Below are 12,614 nucleotides of genomic sequence, written 5' to 3' on the forward strand. Positions count from 1 at the left end.
GTTTAACGTCTGTGCTAGACGGCTCGGTTTTTATAGCCGATCGGCGCGACTCTCGATTTCTCGTCGGCGCGTTTATTTATAGCCGGTCGGCGCTATGGTTTAACGTCTGGGCTAGACGGTTTTTAAGCCGGGCTCTCGTCTTTAACGTCTGGGCTAGACGGCCTTCAAGGCTAACTCCTTACCAGGTCGAGCGACCTTGGCCTTCATAACTTATCTCGCGCTTGAACAGTCTTTGTGCCCGGCCGAACGGCATGGGTCATTTGCTTGCGAACCTAATCGGCTGGGAGGCCTTCACTTATTCGGGTGCTTGGCTCGGATAATCCATATGCCCCTTTTACCCAGCTTGGAGAACGTATTCCTGGCCGAACGGCTCAGGGTCTGCTTCGAGCATTTTGGCTCGGATAATTTATCTCCATCCGGAAGGTACTGGGTCTTTGATCCTCGAGCGCTTGGCTCTGATGGTGTGAGCCAAGAAATACGGTCGAAGGCGCCGAGCGGCTAGAACTAAAGCAAAGGCCAACTTCTCGAGCCCGGTGTAACGAGATTCAGCATCTTTTAAAATGTGGCTTAGAAAATACACCGGCTGCTCTTCGCCGCTTGCCCTCACAAGTGCTGAGCCTACAGCATGCTCAGTTGACGACAAATAAATATACAGTGACTCACCCCCGATCGGCTTGGCTAGCACTGGCAGAGAATTAAGATATGTCTTCAATTCTCCGAAAGCTCGGTCACATTCTTCATCCCACTGGAATTTAGTAGCCTTGCGCAGGATCTTGAAGAATGGAAGGCTCCGGTCGGCGGTTTTGGAGATGAATCTGGACAAAGTAGTTATCCGGCCGGTCAACCGCTGCACTTCCCTTGTGTTTCTGGGAGGAAGCATGTCTTGCAGAGCTTTCACCTTGCTGGGGTTGGCTTCAATTCCCCGCTCTGTCACTATATATCCCATGAAAGCCCTCCTTTTGCTCCGAAGAGGCACTTTTGGGGATTTAGCTTGACTCCATATTTGCGAAGCGTTCGGAAGGTTTCTTCCATGTCCTCGAAGAGATCGGCCGCTCGGACGGATTTGATAAGAATGTCGTCCACATAGACTTCCAGATTACGCCCGATCTGCTCCTTGAACACCTTGTTCATCAAGCGTTGATAGGTGGCCCCGGCATTTTTCAATCCGAACGGCATCACATTGTAGCAATATGTGCCGTCGGTCGTTACGAAGCTTACTTTTTCTTGATCTTCCCGGGCAAGCGGCACTTGATGATATCCTTGATAGGCGTCAAGCATGCAAATTAATTCGCAGCCGACCGTAGAGTCCACCAGCTGATCTATCCGGGGCAGAGGATAGAAGTCCTTGGGGCATGCTTTGTTCAAATCCCGAAAGTCAATGCAGACTCTCCACTTGCCGCCCAGCTTGGAGACCAATACCACGTTGGCCAGCCAGCTCGGGAACTGCACCTCGCGTATGTGGCCGGCCTCCAGAAGTTTTTCTACTTCCGCCCGGATTATAGCATTCTGCTCGGCACTGAAATCCCTTTTTCTCTGCTTCACTGGCCGAGCATCCGGTCGGACATGCAATTCATGCTGCGCTAGGCTTGGCGAAACCCCGGGCAACTCATGTGTCGACCAGACGAAGATATCATGATTTCGTTGGAGACATTGGATCAGTTCCTTCTTCTGTTCCTCCTCCAGATCAGAGGCGATAAAAGTTGTAGCCTCCGATCGGGTCGGGTGAATCTGTACTTCCTCTTTTTCTTCATAAATTAAAGAGGGCGGCTTTTCAGTGATGGCATTTACCTCGATTCGGGGTGCCTTCCGAGCAGAGTTAGATTCTGCTCGGACCATCTCGATATAGCATCGCCGAGCTGCTAACTGATCACCCCGTACTTCTCCCACTTTGTCTTCGACGGGGAACTTCATCTTCTGATGGAAGGTGGAAACGACCGCCCGGAACTCACTGAGCGCCGGTCGTCCCAAAATGACGTTGTATGATGAGGGAGAGTCCACCACCACGAAATTTGCTGTTCGCGTCCTCCTGAGCGGCTCTTCCCCCAATGAGATAGCCAGCCGTATTTGTCCGACCGGCTGCACTTCGTTACCCGTAAACCCGTAGAGCGGCGTTGTCATGGGCAGCAACTCGGCTCGATCAATTTGCAGCTGATCGAACGCCTTCTTGAATATAATGTTGACCGAGCTCCCTGTGTCAACAAATACGCGATGAATAGTGTAATTTGCTATTACCGCTTTGATGAGCAGAGCGTCGTCGTGGGGCACGTCTACTCCTTCTAAGTCTCCGGGCCCGAAAGTGATTTTCGGTCCACTTGCCCGCTCTTGGCTACAACCAACTGCGTGGATCTGTAGCTGCCGGACGCCCGCCTTTCTGGCTCGGTTGGAGTCTCCTCCGGTCGGCCCGCCAGCAATAACGTTGATCTCGCCCCATGAAGTATTGCTCCTGTTTTCCTCTTCCCGAGCGGACGGTCGTGACCGTTCTCTGGACGCCCGTCGATTCTCCTGTCTTGGAGATCGGTGCCGATTGGGTGTCTGTTGATGTCGCCTTTCGGTGCGGGTCCGGTCAGCTTCATGGGTCCTTTGTCTCCTGTCGATGGGAGGAGACCGTCGTTCGACATTCCTGGGAACGGGATTGGCCACGAAGGGAAGACTTCGACAATCCTTCGTGTTGTGCGTATTCGTCTGGTGGAAGGAGCAGAACATAGGGGTCCACCTCTTCTTTGGCTTGGGCCGAGCGGCAGCCACTTCTTGTACGTGTGACCTGGCGTGGGGGGATCAGATTGCTTCGGCTCTAGGTGGCGGCGTGCTGTTTCCGCTCGGCATGAATAGGTGCCCGCTCGGTGGGAGTTTCCTTTTTCCGGGCGGCTTGTGCTTCTTCCACGTTTATGTATTCGTTGGCCCGATGTAGCATATGATCATAATCTCGGGGCGGCTTTCGGATGAGCGACCGGAAGAAGTCCCCATCCACAAGGCCCTGAGTGAAGGCATTCATCATCGTCTCCGATGTGGCCGTTGGGATATCCATCGCCACTTGGTTGAATCGCTGGATGTAGGCTCGAAGCGATTCTCTCGACTCTTGCTTGATGGCAAACAAGCTGACACTTGTCTTCTGATAACGCCGCTTGCGAAGTGGTGGAGGAAGGCCGTTCGGAAGTCCTTGAAGCTAGTGATGGATCCGTCCGGCAACCTCCGAAACCACCGTTGAGCCGATCCCGAGAGAGTTGTAAGGAAGACGCGGCACTTTACTCCATCTGTATATTGATGGAGCGTAGCCGTGTTATCAAACTTACCCAGATGATCATCCAGGTCCGTTGTTCCGTTGTACTCGCCGATCGTCGGAGGCACGTAGTGCTTGGGTAGAGGGTCTCGTAGAATAACCTCCGAGAATTGACCATTGATCCGCTCGGGAGATGAGTCCGCTCGGGGAGCTTTCCCCTTCCTGTCATCCCGCCTTGGCATTTCGTCTGAAGAAGAGCCTCTATCTCTTCGAGCTGGTGCGGCTTCAGGGGTGCGAAATAAGGCCCGATGGAATGCGACGGTGGCTTGAGGTGCTTCCGCTCGGCCACCAGACGCAAATGTTGCTTGTTGCTCCGGCCGCTCGGCTGATGTTTTTTGTCTTTGCTCCATAAGCTTGGCGGCCCTCATCTCGACCAGAGCATCGAGTTCTTCTGTTGAAAGCGCCACCGTGTGTTGTCGTCCAGCCTCGTCCATTGTTCTGGTTCGAATGCAGGAGCGTTCCCACAGACGGCGCCAATTTGATCCGGCGGTAAGAATAGGGGACCCATTTCCTGAAGGGTCTCAGCTTAATGACCAATGAAGGGCTGACTAAGCGGTTAATGGCTACGCCGAGCAGCTGAGTAGGTCCGAGCGGAGCTAGAGATAACCCATCCAAGGGCTTGGGTTTCCGACGCCAAGGCAGGAGAATCGAAGGGCCGAGCGGGAGCTGCTCGGCTGGAACCAAAGGGCCGAGCGGGCCGTCCGTTCGGCCAAGATAAGGGCGAGGGTACAAATGTGGCCGAGCGGCCTATGCGCTCGGCTCGGGATATGGGACATCAGCAGAAGCATGTCTGATGATTAGGCCGTACACAAGATCGCACAAGGGAGGATCTTGCCGTCACATCATGGCAAGGTTGATACAGTAGCAGTATGGCCTCATGAACATCTTCCTGACAGATCCATATCTAGGCATGGCCCTTCTAACAGAGCCATACCTGGGCAAGGTCAAAGGCAGGTGGTTGCTTCGATTGGCGCGCTCAGGCTTCTTCGGGAGGTCTATATAAGGTCTCCATTTCTTCACCGGAGGTACACGAGTCTTATGAGAAATCTTGATCTGGAGACCACCTTCTTGTTATTCCTCGCCTGACTTGAGCATCGGAGGGCCGTCGCCGGGACACCCCTCCCGGCTCGGTTTTGCTGCAGGTTCACCGGAGCACTCGAGGACCCAGCAAGGAGCGCCGCATCCCCAGCGTTCGTTGACCCTTGGTTCGAACAGGATCAATATAAAAGAGAATGGTTTTAAAGATCATGAGACATACACATGTTTTTCGGATACATGTTTTCCAAAATCATATTGCATACACCTTTTGATTATGCTATGTTTCATGCTATGCTCTTGATTATGATATGCCATGATAAGGTATGTTTATGTTATGTTCATGCTATACCTTATAGACATGTTTCGGCCATGGAAATGTTGATGCTTGATATATATAGATTTCGGCCATGGATTTGATGATGCCTTGATGTACATATTCGGCCATAGTTATGATGCTTTGATATACATGTTTCGGCCATGCTTTGATATACCATGATACTTGTTTGTTATGCTATTTCTAGCTATGTTTTATGCAATGCACTATGTATATGTTTCGGCCATGATGATGTTTGATATGCCATGACTAGTTGTGATTATATTATGATGCATGATAAGCTTGAATAGAATGCTATGTTATGCCATGATTAGCTGAGATTATGACTTGTTGATACATTCTTGATTATGTGCTGATTGTTGGCTTTAGTGAGTAGGAAAGGAACTTACTGAGCCATGAGTGCTCATAGCTTACTTTCCTTGTACCACAGATAAAGGAAAAGCTGGATGAGTTAAAGGAGCAGCAGGAGGGGCAACAAAGATGTGTGTGGCGGTGGCTAGGCAACTAATTAAGAACCTGCTTTAAAACCTTTAAGAACTATGCTTTGGTTTTGTGAAATGTAATAATACAATATGAGTGACTTGATACTAAGTTTTTATTTATTTCGTTATCATGTTATGAAACCATGTTAGTGTAGTTCGGTTTTAATTAAGTTAAGAAAAATAATTTTAAGTCTTCCGCTGTAGTACGTACGTAGAGTATCGTAGCCCCGTCCCTTAGGGTTAGCAGGGAGGGCGGGCGTTACAACAAGAAATACCACCACGTTTCCGTTACACTTCTTATATACACAAGACTCATTCAGACTTTGAATAAATCCATATGACTGGATTACTTCATTAAACCGGATATTCCAAGATCTTGAAGCTTGCTTCAGTCCATAAATGGACCGATTGAGCTTGCACACTAGATGCTCTTTGCCTTTTTCAATGAACCCTTCTGGTTGCCTCATATGGATGTTTTCCTCAAGACTTCCATTAAGGAAAGCTGTCTTGACATCCATTTGCCAAATCTCATAATCCATATGAGCAGCAATGGATAAGAGTATCCGGATAGACTTAAGCATGACTACCGGTGAAAAGGTTTCGTCATAATCGATTCCCTCTTTCTGAGTGTACCCTTTCGCAACAAGCCTAGCTTTGAAGGTTTCTACCTTCCCGTCTGTCCCTCTTTTCCTTTTGTAGATCCAGTTACATCTAATGGCTTTTACACCATTAGGTGGTTCTACAAGCTCCCAGACCTCATTAGAGTACATAGACTCTATTTCAGAATTCATTGCCTTTTGCTAAGATGCTGCATCTATATCTTGGAGTGCTTCGTCATATGTCCGGGGATCAGGTTCATATTTACCGGGATCAAGTCCGAAGACTCTCCCAAAAACATAAATCTCTCAGGCTGCCTGACAACCCTCCCACTACGACGAGGCACTGTCTGTGGTTGTGTATCATGTGTGACACGTGTTGCATTCTCTTGTGGTACTTCATCTTGTACTATTGGTACTAAAGTAGACGTGTCCTCTCTTAGTTCTTCTAAAACAACTTTACTACTGGGCTTGTGATCTATTATATAGTCTTCTTCTAAAAACTGGGTATCGGTGCTAACAATGACCTTCTGGTCTTTAGGACTATAAAATAAACCACCTTTCATTCCTTTGGGATATCCTACAAACACACGAACTTCTGTACGGGATTCTAACTTATCAGCATCTGGTTTCAGCACATGTGCTGGACTACCCCAAATCTGAATATGTCTTAGACTGGGTTTTCGCCCATGGGAATAGAAGAAAATGATTTAGAAGGTACTAAGTTCAGAACATACACTGCTGTTTCCAGAGCATATCCCCAAAACGAATTTGGTAATTCTGAATAACTCATCATCGATCTAACCATCTCCATAAGAGTCCTATTCCTTCGTTCTGCTACACCATTCTGTTGGGGTGTTCCAGGTGCAGACAATTGGGATTGAATCCCGACCTCTGATAAGTAATTCCTAAACTCTCCTAAGAGGTATTCGCCACCTCGATCAGATCATAGTGTCTTGATACTTTTACCTAATCGTTTCTCCACATCAGCCTTGTATTCTTTGAACTCATCAAAGCACTCAGACTTGCGGCGCATTAGGTAAATATATCCGTATCTTGAATAATCATCTATAAAAGAGACAAAATATTCAAAACCACCTCTTGCCTGGACAGACATAGGACCACACAAATCAGAATGAAACAATTCCAACACTTCTTTGGCTCTATACCCCTTGGCCTTGAATGACCTCTTGGTCATTTTACCTTCCAAGCAAGATTCACAAGTTGGAAAATTTTCCAACTCTAATGAATCCAAAAGTCCATCGGCTATTAACCTATGAATCATACTTAAGTTAATATGACCAAGCCTTAGATGCCCAAGATATGCTTGGTTTATTTCCGAAGGTTCTTTTCTTTTATTTGAGTTAGAAGATGAGTTATAAATTTCCATGTTTTGCTTTGTGGAAGAAATTGGATTTAAAGTATACAAATTGCCAACTAATGTACCAGAACAGATAATCACTTTATTTCTCTTAATAACTACATCGTTACTAAAAGAAACTGAATATCCATCTAAAAACAGTTTAGAAACAGAAATTAAATTCTTTCTAAAACTGGGTACATAAAGACAATTTCTTAAAACCAAATTTTTATTACTAGTAAAAGATAAGTAGACGTCTCCCACTGTAATAGCCATCACCTTAGTAGCATTGCCCATGTAGACGGTAATCTCTCCTTCAGTTAGTCGCCGGGTTTCCTGGAACCCCTACAGGGAATTGCAGACATGATCAGTGGCTCCCGTATCTACACACCAGGTGCTGGTAGATAACACCGCTAAACATGTTTCAACAACTAGAGCATGAGATATACCTTTGTTGTTCTGATTCCTACAAGGACAGTTCGCCTTCCAATGCCTTGACTGCTTGCAGATGAAGCACTTGCCCTTTGGCTTCTTCACTCCAGCTTTAAATCCTGTACTCTGAGTTTTATTCACTTTCTTTGCTGAACCAACTTGTTTCTTCTTCTTCTTTCCTTTCGGCTTAGAAGTAGAACCATTTTCAACATAGTGAATATGAGAGTTGTGACGAAACAATCCTTCTGCTGCCTGAAGTTCTGTCAGTAGTTCCGCTAATCAATATACCCTTTTATTCATATTGTAATTCAGGCATAATTGCTCAAAACTTCTAGGTAGTGTTTGGAGGATCATATCGATCTAGGTTTCCCCATCAATTTCTCCTACAAGGATCTGTATCTCGTTCAGATAAGCCATCATCTTTAGGATATGATCCCTCACAGGAGTACCCTCTTGCATGGTGGCTGTCATTATCTTTCTCATGGCTTCTTGTCTAGAAGCCCTATCCTGATGACCAAAGAGTTCCTTGAGATTGTTCATAATATCATAAGCTGTTGGTAAATCTTGATGCTGATGTTGCAATACATTTGACATTGAAGCCAAAATGTAACACCGCGCCATCTCATCTGCTTTTACCCATTTCCTATGATATTCAATCTCTTCTTGGGTAGATTCACCAGTAGGTGCTTCAGGGCAAGGCTCAGTCAGTACAAATTTATAGCTTTCAGCAGTAAGAACAATGTCCAGGTTCATTTTCCAATCTATGTAATTGGGTCCAGTAAGTTTATTCTGTTGAAGTATGATGGACAGTGGGTTGAAAGTCATCCTAAGAATCACAAATAACTTTTGGTCAGAACTCTAAGTTTAGAATAATATTGATTCCTCAAACAATACTATTTTAAATTAACCAACACCTCAAAACACCGTGAATTTTGTATGTCACATTAGTGTGGACGTATACAAATTCAACATTTGTAAAAGGAGGGTTTTAACCCATTAATTTTATTATCTTGTCAACCTAACTTTTTGACAAATAAAATTAATAGTTGGTGTCTTTTGGTCACACAAATAATAGCAGTGACTCCGATGGGGAGGATACTATTTAATGTGTCTAAGTGTATACCATTACTTGACACTAAGTCCATTAATAAGATTATGCCCCTTCCGTTAGGGAAGATCACACGCTCTTAATTAACTTCCTATAGTCATCCAAAAATGGAAGTCTGTTCTAGTGATCCACAAACAAGCTCATCCGTTATGGAGGAAGGCACTCAGAGCCAACGCGCAGGCTTGTTTGCATCACTTACAAACTAGTAATGGAGACAATGGGATTTATTTAAAAATCCCTCTCCCACTTAGTTATTTATAAATGAGGAATTTTAACTATGCTAGCCTACTAGTCATGTATACTAACATGCACACACAACACAATATAAAAGAAATAAATAGAAAATCTAATTTTCAACTATTATGGCTTTATCTATAGTTGTCCTCTGTGTGTAGTCATCCCAAGCTGCTGCCATATTTGGCCACCGCCACCGGGTCTAGCTGTCGTAACCATCTTGCTCCTAGTTCCGCTGCGCCTCTGGTCCTTAGAAGGTTCCATGCTTTGCAAGATTTGATCCGCGACATAAATAGAATTTTACATTTTTGATCCTATATTCCATAAAAGGAATGTACATGTATCTAGATCAAAAATAAAATCCTAATAAAACTAAATACAGCTCCTGTTGTATTTTTAATACAATCATGCACACACATATAAATGCCCTTGACATGTCCAAGGGTCCAATCAAACATAATAACTAAAAGCCATAATAGTTGGATCCTGCATCCACAAAGTTAGCACATCCTACTATTAACCTGCCGAAATTATGTATGACATGTGCATAATTAAACTAATACCAAATACACAGAGGCAAAACCATAGCTCTGATACAAATTGTTGGTTGCTACTCGGAAAGCCTAGAGGTTCCACTGTATAAAAATTTTGTACAAAGGTCTGAACCTTTTCCTAGCTACTATGTGTTCTTTTAAATTAAATTTTTGGATCGCCTGCGGAACTTAACACGTTTGATCCAAAACTTAATCTATTTGTTCTTTTAGGTTTTGACTTGGATCTCCTGCGGAACTTAACACGTTCGACCCAAATCACCTTAAGTTATTTATTCCATTAAATATTAATTTCCATAATTGGTTCCCAGTACTGACGTGACAAGGCACATGGCCTTCTTGGATATGGGAGCAACCACCACCGACTAGACAAAACCTTTTATAGAAATCTAATATTTAATTTCCTAAAATAACTTTAGGTTAACCGAAAAGAACAATCAAATCACAAGGAAAAATAAAACAAAAAAAAACACAACTCTGAAAAACATATTCAAAATACTAGAACGTAAGCCTCTTGTATTTGGTATTATTTCCATAAATAACTAGTATGATGCGGAAAAGGAAAAACTACTAGTTATACCTTCTAGAAAGATCTCTTGATCTTCTACCGTATTCCTCTTCTAACCTCGGACGTTGTGTGGGCAACGATCTTCCGAGATGAGAAACCACCAACCACCTTCTTTTCCTCCTAGCTAGGTTCGGCCACAACAAGGAAGCTTCACCAAGGAAGAAGATCAAAACACCAACCAAGCTCCAAGAGATGCTAGCTTTCTCTCCTTCTTCTTCTTCTTCTCCAAGTAGTATCCGGCCACCACAAGAGCTCCAAGGGGAGAGAGAGAGGTTCGGCCACCACAAAAGGAAGAGAGGGAGAGGATGATGATGGCCGGCCACATCAAGGAACAAAAGAGGGAGAGAAATAATAGGGGTTGTCTCTCATGAAGGCACCCCCACCCATTCTTTTATATTCCTTGGCCTAGGCAAATTAGGAAATTTAATTACAATAAAATTTCCTTAATTTCCTTGACATGATTTAATTGAGAAATATAAAATAAAATTTCTAATTAAAACAATATTGGTCGGTCACATCAAAAGAAATAAATTAGATAAGTTTTAATCAACAAATTAAAACTTCCTAATTTGTTTCTGAAAATTTTAAAAATAAAATTTCTCTTCAAAAATCTCTTCATGGTTGATAAAAAGAAATTTCTATAATTTTAATTTAACAACATGTGAATAATTTTTAAAGAGAAAATAAAATATCTCACCAATCTACAAATAAGGAAAGAGATCTAATCTCTTTCTTTAATCTTTTGTAGATCTTTTACAAGAGAGATATTTTAATTTTAATTCTCTTTAATAAATTATATCTTCCACATAATAAAAATTAAAATTAAAATCCTTTTTAATTTAATATGGTCGGCCCCTCTTGCTTGGGTTCAAGCTAGGGCCGGCCACACCAATTTATGCTTAGGCCGACCCTAGCTTGGTTCCCAAGCTAGCTTGGCCGGCCCCTATTAGGTGGGTATAGAAAGTGGGTATAGGTGGGTATAGTACTCTATAAATAAGAGGCTACGATAGGGACCGAGAGGAGGAATTGATTTTGGTCTCCCGATAAAATTAAGCATCCTGTGTTCGCCCCGAACACATAACTTAATTTTATCAATAATAATTCATTCCACTAGAGAACTATTATTGAACTATCGCACCAATCCCAAATTACATTTTTGGGCTCCTTCTTATTATGAGTGTGTTAGTCTCCCTGTGTTTAAGATATCGAATGCCCACTAATTAAGTGAGTTACTGACAACTCATTTAATTAATATCTTAGTCCAAGAATAGTACCACTCAACCTTATCATCATGTCAGACTAAGTCCACCTGCAGGGTTTAACATGACAATCCTTATGAGCTCCTCTTGAGGACATTATCAACCTAGTATCTCTAGGACACAGTTTTCTTCTATAATCAACAACACACACTATAAGTGATACCATTTCCCAACTTATCGGGCTTATTGATTCATCGAACTAAATCTCACCCATTGATAAATTAAAGAAATAAATATCAAAAATATGTGCTTGTTATTATATTAGGATTAAGAGCACACACTTCCATAATAACCGAGGTCTTTGTTTCTTTATAAAGTCAGTATAAAAGAAACGACCTCAAATGGTCCTACTCATTACACTCTAAGTGTACTAGTGTAATTATAAAGTCAAGATAAACTGATACCTAATTACACTACGACCTTCTAATGATTTGTTCCTTTCCATTTTGGTCGTGAGCTACTGTTTATAATTTATAAGGTACTGATAACATCATCTTCTGCATGTAACACCACATACTATGTTATCTACAGTATAAATTAATTGAACAACTACAACTAAATGTAGACAATTTGACCAAATGTGATTCTTTATTCATGATGAATGTTTACAAAGCTTAGGCTTTCAGTATACACTCCAACAAAAATATCCTCCGATGTATTAGGAAAAGTTTGCCCACTTAAAGGGCGTGCTGATAATGCCAAAGTTGATGACTAAGGCCTTGGGTATCTGATGATGAGAGGAACATCTGACTTAGAAGAGCTAGAGGCTGGCTAGGGTGCAAGGGAGAGTAGCCCACCTGAGGAGGAAGCTTGTTCATGTTGACGACTCTTTAATAAATTCTCACCTATTTGATTCAGTGATTCTCTCATTATCTTGGGTTTTTTTAAAGAGGAAGGCCGCACTAATAGCCTCAGCTGCAAAAACACCAAGGATTTTTATAACAGGCCAGTAAAGGAAAGAAGAAGATTTCTTCTTATCGAACAAGGAGCTTAGCTCAAGGTCGATCGGAGTAAGTCCAAAAATATACAATAGGCCCTCTATAGTTAATTCAAGTAGGCTAAATTTTAGGATCTTCATATATTCTATAGCTGGACCCAAATTCGGGTCTATATGAAGATTCTTTAAGGTAGGAACAGGTGCAAGGTCTTATTGCAAAGTGGTGGAGTAAGGAGAAGGAGATGGGAGATGGATGAATAAATACTTATCTCTCCATTCTTCCTGAGCTGGTACAAGGTTGAATAAAATCACCTTAGGGTGAGATTAAAATTTAAACAACCTTTTGTTATTGGACGAGGGAGAAAGCAATAGTGAAATAGAAGGGGAGACAAAGGAATGTTAAGCAAGCGGCAAACGGTGACGAAGACATTTAAGATC

This window comes from Zingiber officinale, chromosome 1A (assembly GCF_018446385.1).
Source record: "Zingiber officinale cultivar Zhangliang chromosome 1A, Zo_v1.1, whole genome shotgun sequence".
NCBI lineage: Eukaryota > Viridiplantae > Streptophyta > Magnoliopsida > Zingiberales > Zingiberaceae > Zingiber > Zingiber officinale.